The sequence below is a fragment of the Callorhinus ursinus genome, unplaced genomic scaffold (genome assembly GCF_003265705.2).
Source record: "Callorhinus ursinus isolate GAN/ISIS: 27379988/994484 unplaced genomic scaffold, GSC_fseal_2.0 scaffold70, whole genome shotgun sequence".
In the NCBI taxonomy this organism is placed as follows: domain Eukaryota; kingdom Metazoa; phylum Chordata; class Mammalia; order Carnivora; family Otariidae; genus Callorhinus; species Callorhinus ursinus.
In genome coordinates, this window is record NW_027397132.1 from 4,210,250 (window position 1) to 4,233,990 (window position 23,741).

At 49.6% G+C, this 23,741-nt stretch overlaps 1 protein-coding gene across 1 annotated transcript in view; it reads left to right on the forward strand.

The window, feature by feature from the left end:
• The first annotated feature begins 565 nt into the window (after positions 1–565).
• Positions 566–23,741, forward strand: part of CARD11 (caspase recruitment domain family member 11) — a 108,282-nt gene continuing 85,106 nt past the window's right edge. The window contains exon 1 of the mRNA XM_025863604.2: positions 566–787. The gene's annotated coding sequence lies outside the window, so the exon portion shown is untranslated. The remainder of the gene's footprint in view (positions 788–23,741) is intronic.

Here is a 23,741-nt window from a genome sequence, read left to right on the forward strand (position 1 = left end):
CGGGGGTGGGTGCGCTGGGCCCAGAACAGGGGGTAGGGGGAGGAAGGCACAGGTAAGGCTCTGTGGCCATGACACGTCCAGGAGAGGCACGAGGGGCCCTTGGGGGGAGAGGACCGCCAGGCAAGCCCAAGGAAGTTTCCTGAACAGAGGCTGAGGGTGAGATGAGCCGCGGGCGGGGGAGCGCGCAAGGCTACAGGATTCCTAGCTTCCCGCTCCTTTGTGGGAAAAGCCTCCCGCCAAATCACAGGGACGAGGTCTGGAAGTTCTTCAGAACGTGACCAATTCCTGTAGGAGGACTGCTGCCTGAAACCCGACCCGGCGCTGGAGAAGGCGGCGTCCCTGCCCGAGGCACCCCCTGGGCCCCTGCAGGTTCCCGGAGCCAGGGCGGTGGACTGGGGGTCTGAGCTGCTGCCCCAGAGCCCGCCGGCTCTCCCCTCCGCTCCCCTCCTCTCCCTGGGCCCGGGGACCCAAGCCCCGCCCCGCCCCCCCTTCCTTATCTCTTTCTAACCTTATGCATTTTTTAGTCTCATTTCCTGTCGGGTTTTGCATTTCCCTCCCCTGCCAGCCTATGACACACTTTCTCTCATTTTTTCTCTCTTTCACCTCCTCCGGCCTCGGGACTCCGGCCTGGGTGGCGCGCAGCCCCCTCCCGGCCCTGCAGCCCCTGCGCGGGCGGCGCCCCTCGGACCCCCGGGCGCGGAGGGCCCGAGGGCCGGGGCCCAGGGGGAAGCCGGCGGCCTGCGCGGAGGAGGCGGCCGGCGCGGCTGGCGGAGCATGAGCGCCCCAGGTAGGCAGGGCGGACGCGGGAGTGGGGGGCGCGGGGCGCGACTGGGGGGGCGTAGTGTGGGGATGCCGCCGCGGGGGGCGCCGTCCCGGCGGGGGTGCTGCGGGGGGAGAAGGCACGTGGGGGTGGGACAGCGCAGGGTGGGGGGGAAACCACAATGCATCCGCGCCCGACGGGGGGGGGGAGCGGAGGGAGACTGGGGGGGCGCGGGGGACGGCGCCGCTGGTGGGGGGGGCGCGGTCGCTGTAGGGGCGCGCCTGGGAAGAGCACAGGCGGGGTGGGAGCGACATGAGCGGTCTGGGATGGCTTGCTCTCCTTGCCTCGCGGAGCTGGACCCCCATCCATCCGTCTCCCCCTCCCCTCTCTCTCTGCCTCACTCTCCATGCCATCCCTTACCGTCCCCCCACCCCGCCGCAGCCCTCCCCTTCCAATTCCGATTTCTTCCACTTTCCACCTCCCCGTGTCCCCTCCGTGCCTCTCTGGGACAATCTGTCTCTCCGCGTCTCCTCCTGGCAGAGTCCCCACACCCTTCCCAGAAGAAGGGGATGATCCGGGGGGAGCGGGTCGGTGGGGAGCGGGTGGGTGGCAGTGGCCTGGCAGGGCGCCCCTCCGTGCACCTGCTCCACAGAGAGGAAAAGAACCTTTTCTAACACCTGAAAGGACAGGAAGTTTCCAGACCACAGCGAGGCCTGACTCAGAGGCTCCCGAGAAGGTGGGGCCCCTGGGTGCAGAGGGGAAGGACAGCCTCTCCCATGGGGAGTATATGAGAAGGGGACAGGAGGGGCCCCAGTTCCCAGCAAAGCCAGGAGGAGGTCCTGATGACCCCCGCCTGCAATTCCCTTCCCTGGACCAGCACAGGGTTAGGCTGGAAGCCTCCCCCCATCCCAAGCTCTCCTGTGCTCTGGGGCACAGGGAGGGAAGGTGAGTTCTCTGTGGCTTCAGAGCTCAGAGCATAGTTGGAGGGGCCACAGGGAGACAGGTAGGCTGTAGGCCTTTCCACTTGCCCCTGCCCTGCAGGAACGGAGAGGTTTGTCCAAGCTGTGAGCCTCCCTGCGCCAGCTCAAGAGTGTGTCAGCGGAGGGCCATTTGCTTACACCTGGTCTTGGACCAAACTGACCCCTGTGCCCAGACTGCCCTAAGAGCCTTTGATCTGTAGTTCAAAAAATTTGTCCTGACATTTATAACTCTCTTGAAGGTACAAGGCTACCAACCTTCCAGAAAGGGCAAACATGTTGTGCAGTCCCTTGACAATTACTGAGTGCCTACTCTGTGCATGATGTGCCCTGCAGACCCCCAGGGGCATGGGTTCATGCAAGGACAGGAATTCAGTGAAAACTCCCCACCTCGGTCCTTTCCCTGAATGTCCACTTCTGTCCACCCGCAGGGAAGCCATAAAGAAATGATGGTCCCACCGTGGGCCATGGGTGATCTGTGGGCAGAGGGAGCCTGACACTGAGCCTTGCCACAATCCAGCAAAAAGGTTTGGATGTGTGTGGATTATATTAGCACCGGCATCAAAAAGGAAGGCTGCTGGCCCCACCGGTCCGGTCTTGAGTCAGCACATGAATGATCCTGTATGTGATTTTTTTCTTAATGGTGGTAAAATACACATAACAAAATTTACCTTCTCCACTGCTGTTAGGTCTGTAGTTCAGCGGGATTAAGTGCATTCATAGCGTGGTGCCATGCCACCATGTCCAGAACTTTCTCATCTTCCCAATCTGAGACTCTGTCCCCATTTAACACTAACCCCTACCCCCTCCCCTCAGTTCCTGGCATCCACCCTTCTGCTTTCTGTCTCTGTGAGTCTGATTCCTCCAGGGACCTCACGTAAGGGGGTTCATACAGCAATTGTCTTTTTGTGGCTGCCTTGTTGCAATGAGCATGATGTCCTCCAGGCTCATCCACGTTATAGCGGGCATCTGATTTTCCTTCCTTTTCAAGGCTGAGTAGTATTCCACTGTGTCGACGGACCCAGTTTTGTTCTATCCATTCATCCTTTATGAGGTCTTTTAAAATGACTTGTGAACCTAACTGTTCATCGGAAGATGGTGGCCCTTGTTTGAATCAGTCAGTGGGCACTGTCTGTCTAGGGGATGCTGCCCTGGGCGCCATCGGGGGCACACAGAAGGGATATGAGACCCAGATGTCCTCGCCCTAAGTAGTTCGTGCCGAGCAGTCTGGGCACACTGTGACCGGAGCATACCGAGACTCAAACAAGATGGAATAGAACTGCGGGGAGGGAGCATAAAATGAGAACACACGAAATGTGACAAATGACAACCTTTGCGAGTATTACCGAGATCGGGGGAGGAGAGGAGGGACAGAGAGCAAGGTCCAGACTTTCCCACGCAGCCCAGCTGGGTGGACTCCGTTACCTGGTTTCCTGGTCCGCAAACCCCATCTTCCGGGCAGTTGTGTGGCTATACTGCGGTATCCCATCAGCCTAGAAAATATTGGCATTGATTTAAATATAGAAGCAGAGAGAAAAGGAGAAGACAACTTTTCGGGAAGCCCCTGAAACACGCTTTTCTCCTAAGGACAGTTTCCCAGATGCCAGTCCCGCCCTGGGCCACGCCTCGCGGGAAGAACACGCCCAGGCATCGTCCCCTACACTGTCCACGAGCTCCTCGTGCTCTGCGGGTCCGTGGTTTCAGTGGGGTGACTGTTCTCAGGAGGGTACCCTTTTTTGGTCATGATCTGTTCAGGGCTTCGAGATTATGATGGTCGCTGTCCCGTTTGTGTTAGGGTGTCCATGGCCCAGTGCCAAGGAGTAATAGTTGTGTTCCCGCCTCCCCGGGCTTGTGTGGTCTCTTCCTGCACCAGCCTGAGGGTCAGGCTCCCCCAGACACATCTGTTGTGACACGGCTCCCCATGCAGCTGGGGAGGGGGGTCATTCCCCAGTGGATGATGCTCCTCACTCGTGGCTGAGCCGGAGGGAGGGGCGTGCAGACTCCATACCCCAAAAGAAGGCTCCCTCCGCCCTGTTGGTTTCTCTTTCGAGGGTGTAGGCTTCCTTCCTGCCTCACTCCCACTCAGGAATGAGCAGTCCTTGTACAGACATGCAGCAGTGACAAGGCGGCCCCCCCCCCCCGCCGCCGCTCTGTCCCACATACCCCACAGATCCTGAGGGTGCTGCAGGCAACACTCGTCATGCTTTGCTTTCTAGAGTCACCACCACCCCCTGGTGCTGGCCCCGTCCGGGAGGAGGCAAGATCCTTGAGTGGGAAGATCTGCAGTCTTGGAGCCAGGCCGACAGGGCGTCCACCCTGGCTCTGCAGCGCACTAGCTGGGTGACCTCAGGAAACTCAGGAAAGTCATCATGGCTCTGAGCCTAAATTGCACATGGGCAAAATGGGTATAAAAACACCACCCCTACGTTCGTGTAGACCACAGTGTTTCCAAATGAAGGTGCCCAGAGGACTTCTGCTTTTAAAGTTGTACTTCTGACATGGTTCCTTGTGATGGAGGGTGGGGAGCAGGAGGTAGGACAGAGTGATGAGTTAAATATGAAACAGTATGTACCATAGCGCTATCTTCTAATTTACAAAAAAAAAAAAAAAAATCCGTGAGACGCAGGAATTGGCACGCTTTCTCTGTAAAGGTCCAGATAGTAAATACTGGGGGCTTTTCGAGCCAGATGGTCGCCGTGGAAACTGCTCAGCTCTGGTCTTGCAGCCTGAAAGTAGCTGCAGACGTGAATGAGCGTGGCCAGATTGGGCCAGGGGCACAAAATGCGGGGTGCAGGATTCACCCTTGACCAATAGTTGTCCAACTGCAGAGTGGGGGAACTAGACCCAAGAGGAAAACTCTTTTTTTTTTTTAAGATTTTATTTATTTGAGAGGGAGTGAGCACAAGTGGGGGGGAGAAGCAGCAGAGGGAGAGCGGGGAGCCTGACGTGGGACTCGATCCCAGGACCCTGAGATCATGACCTGAGCCAAATTCAGATGCTTAACCAACTGAGCCACCCAGGCGCCCCAAGAGGAAAATTCTTAAAGGACATGAGCAAACAGAATACGAACTTACCAGCCAACGAGCTTCCTTTCTAATGAAATGCACACAAAGTCATGCAACAGGGGCGTGCCATTTTACACCTGTTGCACTGGCAAAGGTCAAAAGGTTGAGGGACAACAGGCGCCCATACAGCGTGGCTGTAATGATATTTACCAACAGGGTAAGTGCATATACCCGCTGGTCTAGGAATCCCTCTTCTAAGAATTTATCTCACAGATGGAGTGTTTCTGTGCGCCGGTATTCACTGTAGCATTGTTTATCACAAGAAAAAGTTTGGAGCCACACAAATGTGCCCCAGGAGTGAGGTCCATCTGATACCACAGAATTCTGCAAGGCCATTAATGGACCAGGCGGGACTCTAGGGCACATCCGAGGAGTTTCTGGACAAAAAAACCCTAGCACATGTAAGAATCTGCTCCAGTAGGGACCTTGGGGAGAGGGGCTTGGTATTTATTTTGTGTTTTCTAGTATTTATTTTCTGTCCTTGTCTCTCATTTTCTTTTTTTACCAAGAGCATCTGTTATCTTTATGATCAAGAAAACAACAATGTAGGGGCGCCTGGGTGGCTTCGTTGGTTAAGCGTCTGTGTTTGGCTCGAACCCTGATCTCAGGGTTAGGCTCCCTGCTCAGCCTGGACTCTGGTTCTCCCTCTCCCTTTGCCCCTCCCCCTCGCTCATGCGTGCACTCTCTCTCTCTCTCTCAAATAAATAAAATAGAATAAAAAAAGGAAAACAACAATGTAAAGTCAGGTTAGGAAGAGTGTCTAGGGTCGTCCCCATCCACTGCTGCTGCCAACCTAGCTTCTCTGGGTCCCACCGGCCAGCCCCCGAGAGAGCCTGACTTCCGATCTGTGCTGCATCCCAGTAAGAGAAATCCCAGAGCCTCAGCGCTCCCATCGAAAGGCAAGACACCTCCCGAATCTGATGTGCACAGCTGCTGAGCTTTTCCATCCACCCACGTAGCCAAGCACCCAGATGGAGCCACAGGTCCCTTCCAGGGCCCCCGGGGTTGGGGAGTGTCTCGAGCCCCTGCCCTGTCGCTAACCCCCCACCTGCTTTGCCTGTCCTTGAACATCACCTAAACGGAACCATGGGGCATGCCCCCTTTTGCGTCCAGCTTGAGACCCGCTCATTGGCACGATGTACAGCAACACTGATTCTGAGTGGTGCTGTATGAACATCCCCCACTTTCTTTACAGTCCTGCTGCTGGGAAGCATCTGCATGTTTGCACTTTGGGGCTCTTATGATAAAGCTGCGGTGGACATTCTTGCAGAAGTCTTGGTGGCAATGACCCATTTTTTTTTTTTTTAAATCTGGAGGCAAAGAGAAGCCCCACACCAGCATCACTGAGCTTCAGTAAATTGTTATTTTAGTGGGTGAACGTTGGAATGAAATACAACTAGGTCTTACCAACATTAGTTAGTGCTTCCTTCCTGGCCTCTGAGTAAGGATTATGTGATTCACCAAAGTTTTCTAGGAAGAAATGGCCTTTTTTTTTTTTAAAGGGATTCGAGTGTAGTTGGTTTAGGGGGACGCGTTCCGCTGAATAGTGGTGATACCTCACACGGCCCTCCCAGGCTCCAGGCTCCAGGCTCTAATTCTCAGGTGCTTTTTGAAAACCCGTGTGTTGACCTCCACCACTCCTGGGGCACCGGAGCCCTCGGTCATCCCTGTGTGTGGACGAAGAGACAGGTGCACGGAGATCCCCCGTTCCCGGGGACGTTCTCTGTCTCTGCAAGCCGTGTCTCCCGGGGCCCCTCGGGGAGGTCCTGTCGCATGGCTTCTATATTCAGGGAGGTTTTAGGTCCCAGAGGAAAGTGGCTCCCAAGTAGGGGAGACCCCCCCCAGACTGCAGCAGAGCACGGGGAGTTCGCGGGGAACAGACCATCTCCTTCTCCCTCAGTGTCATACAGAACGTTTACACCGTGTGGCGTCTTTTTAAACTAATTTTTTAAAATACGCTTTTAAGCCCAACATTCTCCGTCTTGTGGCAGAGTCAGACGAACGGAGCCAAGAGGCCCTCCTGCCCTAAGCCGGCGGCCACCCTCCCTCGTGGGTCTGGGCGCACGGCTGCTCCCCACCCTCCTCCGCCCCACACGGGTGCCAGACCCTGTCTTGTCTGTCCAGAAACTCCTGGGGCCCCTGCACCCTTGCTCTCCTGCATCGCCCACGTCTCCCTTCTCTCCAAGGATCATTGCCATCCACGTACAGATAGGATGCAGCTCTACCCGCCTTTAGAGAAAAGAACAGCCCCCCAGCCCCCGCTTTCCTGGCCGTTTGTGGCTCCCCACGGGCCTGGCTCTGGCAGGTCTGCTGCGGCTGCTATCCCACAGCGGGGACTTACTGTCTCAGTCCTGGAGGCTGGAAGCCCCAGACGAACGTGCGGGCAGGGCTGGGGTCTCTGGAGGCCCCTCTCCGGGGCGAGTGGACCGCCGCCTTCCTGCCGTGTCCTCACGCAGCCCTGACCCCTGTGTGCGTTTGCCGCTGACACTCTGTGTGTGTCCCGTTTCCTCCTCTGACAAGGCTACCGGTCATGCTGGGTTGGCTAACAACTTCATTTTGACTTAACCACCTCTTCCCAGGCCTTATCTCCAGCTACAGGTCCCGGGGTTAGGGCTTCAGTGTATGAACTCGAGGGATGCACTTCAGCCCATCCGCTTTAGAGCAGGTCCCTTTGGAAATGTTGTCTACACTGTCTGTCCCCGCCCCCCCCATCCTCTGCTGCCCTCTGTCTGCACTCTATTTCGATAGCTCTTCTCGAGGTCACTGATGGCCCCCAAGTGGTTAGTTCGGGGGTCCGTTCTTAATCCTCCCAGGACCTGATCCTGGCCTCACGTGACCATCCACCCCCTCCTCCTGAGAACACGGCGTGGGTCCCGCCATACTGACCACTCCTCCCTACTTCTCTTTTTTGATTCCTCAGTAACCCTTGACCTCGGGGTCAGAGTGCCTGGGGCCTCTTCCCCCATGCTCACCCTCCCCGGGTGCTTCCTATCTCACAACTGCCAGGTCTCATTCTGTTGCCCAGCCTGAGCTCTAGACGCTAACAGCCAACAGTCTCAACCTGTCTACCTGGACATGGAGTAGATCCAGAATTTCCCAACCCTGCCAGGTGCTCAGGCTTAAACACCTCCGAGAGGCTCCTGATTCCTCTCTCAGAAACAGGAGTGCGTCCACTTGCTCAGCGCAGAAATCCCGCCTGCTCTGGTGAGGTCATGGAGGATGCCGTTTTTACACCCTGTTGGTGCATCTGTCTGGGGACTTGCTCCCCCAGCAGGTGGAGTATCCTTCGGTGTGCTGGAGATGCCACCCGGCTCAGCAAGGGGGGACTCGGAGTCTGGGCCACGAACCTGTTGGGCCCGATGCAACACGATTACGTGGGGTCCTTCTTGAGGACCAGGTCCTTGCAGCTAGCGATGGCTTGCATGAGAAGGACCAAGCTCTGTGGAAGAGTTCTGTGATCGATTGCCCATGTCTGCTGTGGATGTAAAACTGAAAACTGAAGCCTGGGGTGCCCCCGATGATGAGTCATCTTTGCGCTTGCTTGTCATGACCAGGAACCCTCAGAGCCTTAAAAATCCACCATTGCTCCGCAACCTTGAGCAAATCACTTCACCGTCCCAAGATTTTTGCTTCTTCACGAGCAAGATGGAGATAATAATCCCTGCCTCCCTACCCCCCAAAATTACGGGGAGCGTAGGAGATAGTGGGTGAGAAATTGCTTTGAAGATAACAAAGCGTTATGTAAATGTGAGGTTTTATTGTTATTAATTGACCTCTCTAGTCATGAATTCGTGTTAGCCATGCCTTCCTCTGGACCATTTCCTTGGGCTTTGCTTTCCTTTTCTCCCACTCTGACAAGACCATGCCATTTGGATTTCCCTAGTGTTGATGAGGAAGGGATTGACCCTTGATGGCGGGCATGGGGCATGATCTTCTGTGCTTGGAAGATCTCGACCTCTTTAACACCAGGGTGGGTGGCTTCCTCTGGGGCCTTGTGGGTTGTCAGGGGTGAGCCATTGTATTGCCAGCCATGGTCTGGTCCCCGCCTCCCCCCGCCCCCCCACTTCGTGATGCTTCTGCACAACAGGTAGGGAATAAAAATCTTCCCAAAGTAAATTTTTGTCTCCCTTCAGGGTTCATCCTTATTACCCAGATTCTGGAGTTAAATCAGTTCTCCCGTTGGGCAGTTGGGAGTGGTTGCTCCTGCTGCCAAGCACAGCTCTGGTTCATTTCTGGAGTGGGCATCGGCATCTGTCAGTTCTGTCACCTGATAAAAACGTCCCTGTCCCCAAGCCCACACGTCTCCTTTCTTTCACCTTGAATGTTGTTAATGCCCTGTGTTTTCTGTGAAAATCCCAAACAAGAGTCCCCATTTGCAGCCTCCTGTATGCATTAACTTTTCCCTCAGACCCAAGGGAGCCATTAGTTCTTATATTATTTGGTTTAAGCGAAGCTTTGGGGCATTTCTTCTTGCCAGTGGTATATTCTGAGTTGGATTCATTGGTCGGGCTCTTATTTATTAGCAAGCGTGTTTTATTGTAATTCATTTCCTTCTGGCTTCATTCTCCGGCCTTTGTCATGAACAATGTTTGGTGTGGTGTGAAATGAGAAGTATTCACAACTTCTCTAAGACATAAAGGGTCTTTTTTTCTGGTTTGATTTCTTTCTTTCTTTCTTTCTTTTTTTTTTGGTTAGTGGCAGAAAAATAAAGGACTTGTGTTTCCTGTAGGCCTGGAAACAGTGAATCAGATTTTTGTTTTGTTTAAAACCTGAAAATCTCAGGCAGGAGTTGAAAGTCTCTGGACAGAGCTGAACGCCGTGTTTAAGGGCTTGGGGTGATGCCCCTTCCCGATGGGCCGTTCCACAGGAGAGGGGGTGGCTACCCACGGAGTCTGATGTGAGCGGGACCAGAAGGGTAACCTGAGTCAAACCATCTCTGGGGCATAGTGGGTCCTGACACTTCCTCCCTTGCCTTTCCTGTCCCGGGGGACATTTTCGTGATTCAACACCTGGTTGTTATTCACAGAAGAAAGAGTGTATGTAGTACGTGCGGGCTCTGCCTCCCACCAGCCACGAGACCTCGAACAAGTCTCCGAGCGTCTCTGCACCTCCCCTCATCGGTAAAATGGGGATGGCAGCAGTATTAGGCAAGACACCATCTCCTGAGTGTTCCGCACCTGCACCAGGCTCGTCCCTTGGGGAGACACACAGGAAGGGACACGTGCACACTCACGGTACAGGTGTACGCTGCTCGTTAGCACGGGGACCTAGAGCAAGCTCCGAAGGGCCCCTGCCAAATCTAGAATTTATCAAGAATGGTTTACTCCTCTACCTGATCCCCCGTACCTGAACCCCCATGACTACCGTTATCCACTTACTCATCCCTCACACGTGCCCAGCGTGCGCCGTCCACGGGCCCCCTGCTAGGTGCTAAGGATGAAAAGCTGGCATCCCGGCCCCAACCAGCCTGTAGCGTGGGGAGGAGACAGGTGAGTAAGCACCCAGTGAAGATGGAGCCGCAGGAGGGAGCACCCGGGGCTGCTGAGGAAGTCACCAAGACTTCCCAGAGCCGACAGAAGCTGAACGGAGTCTGGGAGAATAACAAGACTTTCTCAGCAGAGGACCAGCCTACCTTAAGCCACGGAGGGGTGGTTAGTGTCGGGCTCAGATGGAAAAATGGGGGAGGTGTTGGGACAGAGGGAGGAGAGGCCACTGAGAGCCCTGGGATGCCGTGCCAAGGAGGCAGATGCTGTCCTGTGGGCGAGGGCCGGCCGCTGGGGTGTTCTGGGCAGGATGGATGGGCAGGTTCAAAAGATCACAAGCAGCAGCAAGGAGAACAGATGGGAGACTCCAGGCAAGAGGCAGGGCCCCCCTCTGATGGGACACAGGCCAGGATGTGTTCTATTGTTATTTCAAATAAACTTCACACTGAAGTATAACATTCATACGAGAGACATGCGCGAACCCTAAGCACGCAGCCCGGGGAGGTTACGCCAAGCGCACGTGCCTGTGTCACCAGCACCCAGATCAGGAAACAGAACACGGCTGGCTGAAAAATAGTGTCATTAATGACAATAATGACTCTCCATATACTAATAATTCCTAGTATAGGTATGTCCCAAATACTACATGGGACATCGAGGTTCTAAAAATGTATTGGTTGTTTATGCAAACTACAGATCTAATTGAGTGCTCTGCATTCTATAGGGACACCCGAGCGGCATCCATGTTTTGCACGGAAACATAGCCAGCGACAACCCGTTCTATGAAGAGTCCGCATTTTATGTGTACTGCTGTTGAAGGCTACTTGGGTGGTTTCTGATTTCTTGCCATTATGAAAAAGGGTGCTGTGACCATTCTTATCCCTGTGTTTTGGAGATTCATTTCTGTATTTCCACTCGAGATCGGGTCTGCTGAATCATAGAGTATGCTGCCAGTCAGCTCTAGTAAATACTGTCAAATCCTTCTCTAAGAACGTCCCAGACTACACCCCCATCAGTGACGCACGCGAGTTCCAGCTGCCCTGCGTCTTTGCTCACACATGCCATTGTCTGTCTCTTCATTGTTACCCATCCCTGCGGGGGTACAGCCAAAAAAAATAATTTTGTGGTTTTAATTTGCATTTCACTTGTGACTAATTAAGTCGAGTTAATTATTATGTGCTTATTGGCCATTTTGGATCTCGTCCTTGGTGAAGCGTCCCCTCAAGTGTTTTGCCTGTTAATCTCTCAGGTGGGCAGTTTCTTCTTGAATTATAGTAGTTCTTTATATATGATAGGTAAGAATCTGTTGTCAGATATGTGTATTACTGATATCTTTCTTCAGTTTATGGCTTGCTTTTTCACCTTCTTAATAGAGTATACTGATGAATAGAAGTTTTTAATTTTAACGTAGTCAACTGATGTGGATTTTTTTTCTTATGGCCAATTATTTTTTGAATCCTTTGCAAGAAAGACTTGTCTACCCCAAGGTTTGTGGCTTCTTCTAAAAGCTTTATTGTTTCATCTTTCACATTTTTTAAAAGATTTTATTTATTTATTTGGGAGAGAGAGAACAAGCTGGGAGACGGGTGGAGGGAGAGGGAGAAGCCAGCACCCGGGGATCATGACCTGAGCCGAAGGCAGACGCTTAATCGACTGAGCCACCCAGGCACCCCTGGGTGGCATCTTTCACATTTAGATCTATAATCCTTCTAGAGTGAAGTTTTTCCTTTAGAATAAACTTTATTGAAGGATAATTTACATACAACAAAACACCCATTTTGAGTTTACAGTTCAGTGTGTTTTGACGGATGTGTATACCCATGTGATGACAACCCCAATCAAGATATAGACTGTTTCCATGACCCCATGAAGTTGCCCCATGTCCCTTTGCCACTCGGGGTGTGGTCTATGGACCAGCAGCATCAGCCTTACCTGGAAGCTGGTTAGAAATGCAGACTCTCAGGGACGCGTGGGTGGCTCAGATGGTTAAGCGTCTGCCTTCGGCTCAGGTCATGATCCCAGGGTCCTGGGATTGAGCCCCGCATCGGGCTCCCTGCTCAGCGGGAAGCCTGCTTCTCCCTCTCCCTCTCCCACTCTCTCTGCTTGTGTTCCCTCTCTTGCTGTGTCTCTCTCTGTCAAATAAATAAAATCTTAAAAAAAAAAAAAAGAAAGAAATGCAGACTCTCAGTCCCCGCCCCAGACCTGCTGAATTAGAATCTGCATTTCAACAATATTCCAAGGTACTTTGTATGCACATTAAAGGCTTAGAGGCAATCTGAGTTCCTTTGGAGAAAGTTGACAAGCCGAAAATGCTGTTTCTATTGTTATAAATAGCATAGCCTGAAGCAAGGCAGAGTAAATGATAGATTATCCAGTTTAGGGGGGGGGGAAATGAAAGTGAGAAGAAGGACTAAGTTGGGAAGAAGGGTTGAAGTCATTATAGAAGCACCCTGTATTCCCGGACGGAGTCCTGGCCCCAACCATGTCGGGCAGGGCTCCCTGAAGGGACGGGATTTGCCACTGGGGAGGCTTATGGGGCTGCTGCGTCCTGCTCTGTGCCCTGGACCAGCACAGAGAAAGCCATCCTAAGGACCAAGCTCAAAAGAGATTTAATTTGGGGGTTCTTGTTACCTTTTTGACTTTGTTTCAAGTTTAATTTTTATCTTTAAGAAATACATGCATTGGTTTTAAATGTCCGATATTTCCACATGGCTTACAATAAAAAATAGCAGTCTCCCAGCCCCCTCCCTCCCCCACTCCACCGACATCTTAATCACCTTCTCTTGCCATGGCCCCTTAACCCGCATACCTGGTGCTCTGTTCTCCCCGGGGAGCAAACCTTCCTTCTCCTGCTGGGCTGGGAAGGGAATATGGGGGTTAACTGCTCCTTTACCACATCTTCAGCCATGCCTCCTGGTGTAAGCCCTCCCCTGCACGTCCACTTTCTATAGTATAAGATGCCTCTGTTTCCTGAGCCTTTCTGGGCTCTTCTTGCCAGCTCTTCAACCACGAGGCACTAGGCTACAGCTCTCTCTAAACCTCTGAACATTTTTAAATAATGCACTAAATATCTCTTAAAAATTCAAAGAAATTGGGGCGCCTGGGTGGCTCAGTCGGCGGGGCATCTGTCTTCGGCTCAGGTCATGATCCCAGGGTCCTGGGATCGAGTACCGTGTCAGGCTCCTTGCTCCGTGGGGAGTCTGTTTCTTCCTCTCCCTCTGCCTCTCCCCCTACTTGTGCTCTCTCAGTCTTGCTCTCTCTCAAATAAGTAAATAAGATCTTTTAAAAATTTAAAACAAATTATATATGAAATAGAGAATATTTTTTAAGATTTAAGAATAAAAAAATTCTTTTTTAAGAATAGAGAATGTTTTTTAAGATTTTATTTATTTATTTGACAGGGAGAGCGCACAAGCAGGGGAAGCGGGGGGTGGGGAGGGTCAGAGGGAGAAGCAGGCTCCCCGCTGAGCAGGGAGCCCAACGTGGGACTAGATCTCAGGACCCTGGGATCATGACCTGAGCCGAAGGCAGACGCTTAACTGACTGAGCCACCCAGGTGCCCCTATGGAATTTATTTTTGTGAATGGTTTGAAATCCCTTTAAATAAACGTATTTCTGAGGGCTGTCCCAGCACATCCTTTCCCCTCTGACCTGCAGCACCGAGTTTCTCAGGACTCAAATTTCCCTCTGCCCTGGCTCTAAATCTGAGCTCACTGTCATGTGCCTTAGATCCTCACACTGTCTTCTTCCCCTTTTGTTTTCTGCCTGCTCGGGTTTTTAACTGAACATTTCCTGATTCCATTTTATCTCTTCTCTTAGCTTCCCAATTATACTTCTTTAAAGAATTTAGAAAATACATTAATCCAGGTTCCCCTTCAAATGGCACTATATTGCTCCACATGTGGTATAGGCACGTGATCTCCGAGTATTCCCGGTTTCTCCTCCCCCCCCCCCACCATGAGAACATTGTCAATCATTTCCCCAATCCCTGTGGGAGAATCACCTGATACACTGTGACTATTAAGGGAAAAGCCATAAACATTGTTGCTATTGTAGACCCGCCCCAACTAACAGTGGTTACACTTATGATTTTTCATTTTTCGACTTTACAATGGGTGCATTTGGCAGAAACTATACTTTGAGTTGAATTTTGATATGTTCCCACACTAGCGATTGCAGTATAATTTTCTCTCATGATGCTGGGCAGCAGTGAGCCACAGCTCCCACTCAGCAGTGCCGGGATTACTGACAACCATTCTGCACCCACACACACATTTTTCACTTTCAGCACAGTATCCGATGAATTACATTGAGATATTCAGCCCTTTATTACAAACTGGCTTTGTGTTAGATGATTTTGCCCAACTGCGGGCCAATGTAAGTGTTCTGAGCTCGTTGAAGGTAGGCTGGGCTGAGCTATGATGTTCGATAGGTGTATTAAGTTACATTTTCGACTTAACAGTAGTTTCAACTTCCAGTGGGTTTATCGGGAGGTCACCCCATCATAACTGGAGGATGATCTGTACTTGAGAGAACAGTTCTATTTTAAGGCAATTAAGAATGAGAAAAATGAAAGATCTTATTTTACATTTATTTATTTATTCCTTCTCCAGTGTTCTTCCTTTCTTTGTAATGTTTCCTGCCTGAAGATCCACTTATAACATGTCTTGCAGGGCAAGTCTGCCGGCCATAAATTCTCTGCATTTTAGTTTATCTGAGAAAGTATTTATTTCTACTTCCCTTTTGAGGATGATTTCCTTGGATATAGAATTCTAGGTTGGTAATTTTTTTCTTTCTTGATACTGGGACTACTGCCCTCCACTCCGGCTGCATGATGTCTGATGAGAAGTAAACTGTGATTCTTACCACTGTTGCTTTGTAGGTGTTTTCTCCCCCTGTGGATGCTTTCTAGATTTTCTGTTCATCTTTGGATTTCTGCAGTTTGGATCTGACATATGTAGATGTGTTTTTCTTTTCTTTTTTTCTTTTTTTCAAGATTTTATTTATTTGAGAGAGTGCAGAGTGAGCAAGAGAGAGAGAGAGAGAGAGAGAGAGAGCCCGAGCAGGGAGGAGAGGGAGAAGCAAGCTCCCTACTGAGTAGGGAGCTCAACCTGGGGCTCGATCCCAGGACCCCGGGATCACGACCTGGGCCGAAGGCAGATGCTCAACCGACTGAGCCACCCAGGCGCCCCTGTAGGTGTGTTTTTCTTGTTATTTATCCTTCTTAGTATTCTCTGAACTTCCTGGATCTGTGCGGTTTGATGTTATTAGCTCTGGAAAATTCTTGGTCATTATTAATTCAAATATTCCTCCCGCTTCTCTTTTTCTCCCTGCTCCCCCACGCATCCAAATACATGTATCCTCCACCTCTGATATTATCCAATAATTCTTGCTTATTCTGTTCTGATTTTTTTCCCCCACTCTTTTCTCTTTCTACATGTCAGTTTAGGAAGTTATATTAACCTATATTCCAACTCGCTGATTTTGTTTTCCCTTGGCCATGTGCAGCCGACCGATGATCTTGTCAGAGGCACTCGTCATTCCCGATACTATGTTTTTTGCTTCTAGCCCGTTCTCTTGATTCTCATCGAGAGCTTCCATCTCTGCATACGTGGCCCACCTGCATGTTGTCCAGCTTTTCCAATAGAACCATCCACATATTAACCTCAGTTATTTTAAATTTCCCATCTGATAATTCCAGTATCCTTATCATACCTGCGTCTGGTTCTAACCACTGCTTTGTCACTTCAAAATGTATTTTTTCCTGCCTTTTGGCATTCCTTGTGCTTTTTCGTGGCGAGTAATAGGAACTGAGGTAAAGAGGCCTTTAGTGTGAGGATATATGTTAATATGGCCGGGATTGGGTTCTGTTTAATGTCTGTGGTAGCCGTAGGTACAAATCAAGCTTCTGCCACTTCAAGGATCCCTGTTTTTGTCTCCCTTCTTGAGTATGAGCTTCCCTCCTCCTTAGAGAATTTTTACAGTGCTTTCAGCTCTCATCCATGGTCGTCCTGGAGCCTGATGCTGTGGTGGAATGTTCTAGACCCCGTGATGAAGTGTCAGTCTTTGAGTGGGCCTGGGCCTTGGGGCTGGGACACTCACAAGTGATACCCCAAGGATACCCATTCCCCCCTATGCCCCACTCCGTCCTCCAGCTGCAGCATCCCAGTCTGTTTCCTTGACACCTTACCTGTGACCATGGCTGTGAAGAAGGTCCTGGGCCTATTCAAGGTGGTTCCTTTCATCACCCTCTGCCGGAGCCACCAGGCGCATCTTCCTGGGATCCTCGCTGTGAGAACTTGGTGCGCTTCCTGCTAGAAAAGCCAAAAAGATTGTGGTGTCCCCCACTAGGGTGGTCCCCTAGTCTGTCATTCTTACTGGTCCACACTTGGCCTCCAGCAAAATCACCATTAAGAGTTCCTACCAGTTTATGGCTCCAGCAGCTTCTGTTACCTCTAAATAGACCTCAGCTGCTGCACCCTGCTAGATGTCCCCATCTCTCACATTCTCAAGGTGGCCATTTGTCCTGGGACCTCACTTCTCTGATGTTAGTTCTCTGGGTCTCTTAGTTCTCAAGAAAATTGTTGATTTTCTGTTTATCCAGCTTTTTCTTACAAGGATGGGAGAGACAAGTTCCAAGCTCTTTACATGTTAGAGCCGAACCACCGCAGAGCAAGGAGACCCCACAATACCAATGTCTTAAAGAACAGAAAGTCTATATTTTTTTCTCATGTAAAATGCAGGGTGGGTTTTCAGGTTAGCAGGACATCTGCCTTCCCTGCCGTTCAGGGCCCCAGGCTCTTTCCACCATACCCTGGGGCCACAGTGCTGTTTTTACCTGGTCAGCAGAAGGAAAAGGACAGAAAAGTGCACACATGGGAGTTTTATTATGCACCTGTCCTGGAAGGAAAACGTATTGCTTTTGTTCACATTGAATTGAAAAGAACAAGGTCACATGACCACACCTGACTTTAAAAGAAGCCGGGAAATGTACTTGAATCATGCATCTGCCACCGCCCCCCCCACCCCGCCCCACGCACGGCTACCAATCTTTTTGTTTTGTTTTGTTTTTTAAGATTTTATCTTTTGAGAGAGTGGGTGGAGGGGCAGAGGAGAAGCAGACTCCCCGCTGAGCAGGGAGCCGGATGTGGGACTTGACCCCAGGACCCTGGGATCGTGACCTGAGCCAAAGGCAGATGCTTAACCGACTGAGCCACCCAGGCGCCCCAACAGCTACCAATCTTTATCACGTACTGTTTTACATTCGATCTTAATGCCTGGTAGCACCAATGCATTTGACCTCATTCTTTATCATGTGTGTCTTGACTCTCTCTTGATCACTTGCTTCACCCTGCATACTTTAGATCTCGCTCCTGGTGTTCTATGAAACACCCTATTGGGATTTCAGTTATATCGAATCTATATATAGATCAATTTGAGGAGAACTGGCATCTTTCTGATATTGAGTGTTTCCATCTGTGAATTTGGTTTCTCTTTCCATTTCTTTAGGTCTTCTATAATGTTTTTCAGTAAACTTTTAAAATCTCTATAAAGGTCTTGCTTAGTTTTTGTTCCTCCTTTTGTTTTTTGAGGCTAATATAGTGTCTTTTAAAACCTAGCATTACTAGTATACAGAAACATGGGCTTTTTTATATATTTAATCTTGGATTCATAACTATCCTGAACTCTTTTTTAAATTCTGATAATTAGTCTCCAGGTTTTTAGGTTTTTCTATGCAGATAATATCATTGGTGAGTGATAATAGTGGGTTTTTTCCCCTTCTTTTTCATTTCTCTCTTTTTTAAAATATTTTCTTTATACATTTTCACAGAGAGAGAGAGCACGAGCAGGGGGGAGGGTTAGAGGAAGAGGGAGAAGCAGGCTTCCTGCTGAGCAGGGAGCCCGATGCGGGGCTCGATCCCAGGACCCTGGGATCGTGACCTGAGCTGAAGGCAGACGCTTAACCGGCTGAGCCACCCAGGTGCCCCTTCATGTTCATTTCTTAGATCTATTTTATTTCTTTTTTTTTTTTTCATTCATTTCTGTTTTCACCATGCGAGCTAGCATCTCTAACAAGGCACTGAATAGTAGCAGTAATAGTGAGCATCTATGTTTTGGCTCCAACCTTGAAGGAGAAGCTTTCAGAGTTTCACTTTTAACTATTACATTTGCTGGAGGATTTTTGTGGATATATTGAATTAGTTTATGAACATTTATTTCCTGTTTGCAAATATATTTTATCTTGAATGCATGTCAGATTTGATCAGGTACTGTTTCTACAGTTACTGGAGTACGTACAACTCTTCCTTACTCTTAATTAATCAAATCTCTTTATACTATTGTCTAAACTTAAACCAACTTTGTATTTCTAGGATAAACCCAACTTGGTCATGATTTTCTTTATTGTAGCTCGATTTTTTTTTCTACTTGGACAGACTTTTTGAGTTAAAATCACTCATTTTGTGCTTTTTCTATTCCCCAAATTTATATATCTATATATATCTATATATATTTTTTATTTCCCTTCAGGATTGAGATATTTGTTGTATTTCCCTCCCAATTCTATCCCTCACCCACTGGCTTCTGGTTTGAAAGTTATACACCCCATTTTTTAATCACTTAATTGAGACTGTAGACATTTTAACGTTCATATTTAATAAACTATAAAGTTGACTAACACCTTTTGCCCTCCTCCCCCCAAAATACGAGGACTTTTGTGTTCATTTCCAAATACTGAGCATGCCAATTCATGCACTGCTGCCCAGTATTTTAATTCTATTATTTTTAAACCCACAAAATAGGCATGATTAGTTTTGTTTTCTATGATGTTTGTCTAGATTTATGTATATATTTACCCTTTTTTTTTAAGATTTTATTTACTTATTTGACAGAGAGAGACACAGCGAGAGAGGGCACACAAGCAGGGGGAGTGGGAGAGGGAGAAGCAGGCTTCCCGTGGAGCAGGGAGCCCGACGCGGGGCTCGATCCCAGGACCCTTGGACCATGACCTGAGCCGAAGGCAGACGCTTAACGACTGAGCCACCCAGGCGCCCCTTAACCCTTTTCTTTGGTCACTTTCCTCTCTGCATCTAGACCTAGTATTTTTCTTCCTTCCAGAAATATGTCCCTTAGAAGTTCCTTCAATGAGAGTCTGTTGGCAATAAATTCTCTATTTTTCTTGGTCTGAAAATGCCTTGATTTTGCTGTTGTTCTTGACATGAAATTGCACAGAGTATACAGTTGCGAGTTGGCCGCCACTTTCTCTCAGTACACTGAATGTATCATCCACTGCCTGAAGTTTCCCTGCCTGTTGACGTTTTTCTCACCCTTGACTGATTGTTGTTCCTTTGAAGGTAGTCTTTTTCTCCCTTGCTTCTTTTTCAATTGCTTTCTGTCTTATGGTGTTTGTTCTGCAGTCATTCCACAAAATATATGGGTGTGGATTGACATGTTTGTTCTCCGTCTCTGGATTCGTTGTACATCCTGCGTATGGAGATTCACATTTTCATCAGTTCCAGAACATGCTCGACCAGGCCCCCTTCAAGGACAGTCTCTGCTCCCGGACATCCCAACACATGCGGTGTGCTTTTCGTTGTCCCTTCACGTGCCTCAAGCTCCCCAATAGTTTCTGTCTTTTTGCCTTGCTAGGCACCATCTTCTTGGTAAATTCTTGGCAGTTGGTATCTTAGTGATTTCTTTTCTTTTCTTTTTTTTTTTTTTAGGATTTTATTTATTTATTTGAGAGAGAGCAAGGGGAAGAGCAGAGAGAGAGGGAAAAAGCAGACTCCCTGCTGATCATGGAGCTTGATGCAGGGCTCAACCCCAGGACCCCGAGACCATGACCCCAGTGGAAACCAAGAGTCAGATGCCCAACCCCCAGAGCCACCCAGGCACCCCTAGTGATTTCTTCATATATGTTTTCAGTTGACTAATCCTCCCCTCTGGTGTATCTATCCTACCGTTCGATCATCTTTTGAGGGGCTTTAAAAACCATAATATTAAGGACGTTTTCAAACACACGCCAAAGTGGAGATTCGGATCACGAACGCTTTCCATGTCACTATCTGCACCTGGTACTCTCCCTACAGCCCGCGGCCCTTCTCCCCTCGCCCCCATGCTCAGGAGCCCGTCCCCGACCCCGCCTCATTTCAGCGAGAGCCCTGTGCTCCGGGAGGCTTTTAACGTCAGTCGTGACCGTTTGGTTGCTTTAGAGATCTGCTTGTTTGCTTTGAGTTGTTATTTACTTTTCATATTTTGGTTCTTTAAACATACTGAACGTTTGGTTATTTAAGCATAATGGAGATAATACGCCTGCATTCGGCATTGTTCAACCTCTAATATCTGGATTCCTTGTGGATCTGATGCTGCAGTTACTGTTCTGTTGGTGACTGGGCTTTCGTGTGTTTTATCACTTTTTAAAAATTGTTCTCTGTTTTGGTTTCTTTGGGAAACATTAGGGGTTTCACTTAATTTCATAAATGATTTCTATCAGTCTTGAATTCCAAAAAAAAGAGAAGAACTTGAGTTGGCAGTTTTACGAATAATTTTACTGAATTTAATTTTTAAAAAAGTTTTAAATGTTTAATCGAAGGACGGCTGATATAAAATATTAAATCAGTTTCAGGTGTACAGCAGACAGCCGTGATTCAACAATTCTAACACCCCAAAAGGCTCCCCACGTTAAGCATATGACAGCATTATTGACAATGTTCCCCATGCTGCACTTTTCGTACCTGTGACTGATTTATTTTATGACTGGAAGTTCACACCTCTTCATCCCGTTCACCCATTTTGCCCATCCCCCATCCCCTCTCTTTGGCAACCACCAGTTTTTCCTCTGGATTTGTGTGAGCCCGCGTTCTTTGAAAGTATCTACAGAAAAATTTTGAGGCCTGAATTGGGCGTGTGCTTCTCCAAAGACGATGTGGGTTTGCTTCTGCCAGACGCCCAGGCCCCCTGGGAGCGGGATCACGTTGTCTGTTTGGTTAATGTGAATGTTTTATTGAAGTACGACGTACATACGAACAAAATGCAAATCATTACCGCACAACTTTTGTGGCTACCCGGCGGAAGACGATCAGAACTGCAGAATTCCCCTCCTGCTTCCGTGGATCACGTCCTCCACCAGAGGTCACTACTCTCTGGAACACAGGGTGGTTCTACCTGTTTTCTTTCGATGGAACCACCTGCTCTGTGCTCTCTTTTCATATTTGGCCTCTTTTACTCAGCACACACCAATGTGTTCATTGACATTGCTCTATAGTACTCCACTTTGTGTTTCTCTCCTGCGGTTGGTGAGCATGTGAGTGGCTTCCCTTCAGGGGTCTGACACCATGAGCTTCCTCTGTGTGTCCCATGTGAACGTACCATGCTTCTCTGCCAGGTCTCACACCTAGAAGCGGAGCAATCAGAGGGGCACAGGATACTCGTGTTCCTGCTTTCATACTAACAGTGTCCTGCAATGGCCATACTCACATATTTCCACCAGCGGTACAAGCGTATAGGACGATTTAAAGTAAATCCTCCGCTTGGTGCGTTTTGGTCCATGAAGTCAGGTGAATGCAGATCCTCCGACTGCACGAGAAACAGGTGGCTACAGACCACAGCGAGGATGTTCCCCGCCTCTCAGCTGAAGGTAAGACAGGTGAATTCCCTTGCTGTCTCCGAGTTTTTTTAATTTTTTAAGAAAAGATTTTATTTATTTATTTATTTATTTATTTATTTATTTATTTATTTAGACAGAGGAAGAGAGAGAGAGAGAGGGTGTGAGCGGGGAGGGGCAGAGGGAGAGAGAATCTCAAGCGGACTCCTCACTGAGCGTGGAGCCCGATGTGGGTCTCGATCTCAACAACCCTGAGATCATGACCTGAGCCGAAATCAAGAGTCAGATGCTTCACCAACTGTGCCACCCAGATGCCCCTCCATCTGAGCTTTTAAAAATCCATCACGTCTCTGGGAATACAGACCATCAGGGGTCCTGTGCTGTAGGTGAGGGTCTCTGGTCTGAGTCCTCATTGCCATCTGGTCCCAGGTTGGCTCACCCTGGCTTGGCAGAGGCTGTAGGGCAGCCCAAGCCCAGTGTTTCCTCCCTGACTTCTCTAGGCTCCTGCTCTGGTTTTGCTCTCAGCACCCGAGGACTTCCCTTAGTGTCTTGCTGGGTCAGTTATATACTTTAATAAACATTCTGAAGGACTTTCTCTGGCATTTTAGAACTATTATGGTGGAAATGTTTTGGACTGTGTCATCTTCCCAGAAGTAGTAGTCTCTGTCTGCTTTCCATATTGCAAAATTTGTTGACATGTCTCATCTGCCCCGATCCCCTCCCATTCTCTGTGTCCATGTGAACACACACACACGTGTGCATTTGTTTCGTTCCTTTACTGTGAAATCGGTGCAGTTTCCGGAGGGAACAGAGAGAAACATGTAGGCATTTAACTGGAAATCCAACTTGAAGCATTTCAAGTAATTTTTTTCTCTCTCTCTCTTTGCTGACAACTTCTCTCCTGGTGCTCGTTTCTCTTCCTTCTCAAATTTGGTCCTCAGACCAGCAGCACTGACATCTCTTGGGCTCCTGTTAGAAATCCAGGCTCCCAGGCCCCACCCCAGACCCTCCAAGCTGTTTCTACAAGAGACCCTGGTGATGCCTACAGGCAGTAGACCTCTAGAGGCACCACTCAGCGCTCAGCACATTGGGCCCCACGTGGGCCCCTTCCTCTGGCCCTGCTCCCTCTTGTATCCTGGCTCCCTTTTCCTTCTCCACTTAGGTCCCCATTCAAGCCAGGACCTCTGCTGCGGTGGTTCTCAACCTGCATGTTAGAAGCAACTTCCAAAACTCGCCCCTCCTGGGCCACGCCATGGCTAGTCAAATCCTTCTTTGGGGCCGGGCCCCAAGCATCGAGCATCCTGTTCTAGAAGCTCCACAGGTGAGCTGGGTGTGTCTAAGAGATGCAAAGTTAGTAAGAAACAGCCCTGGCCTTGGGAAGTTCCCAGCCTAGAGCTGCGAGGACATTCTGGAGAATCAGAAGCAGCCCTGAGGACAAAGAGTAGATTTCTGGGCATTTAATGTAAATTACATGCAGCTAATGAGCAACAGTATTATTTTGGAGTCAGGGGCCCGGATTCGTGGTAAAAGTCCCAGAGCTTTGTTTCCTGGGATCTTGGATTCAGTCGAAGCTCTCAATGTTTTCCTGGCCAAGCTCGGGCCCCGGTAACAATGTGGCCAAACTGAACTCTGTCACTTGGTCCAGGGGCCACGGCGGGACCCAGGACTGATGTTCGAACGGCATCCTCCTGATGTCTCTCCCCGGACACTCCCACCCTACAGTGCGGACATCCTGTTTGAGCCGACGGCTTGAGGGGCCCGTCCATCTCCGCTAGTGAGCACGGTGGCCCCAGCCCCACAGAAGTAAAGCAGGCCTCTGCTACCCGACGTTTCACATCCTTCCCTTTCCATCCT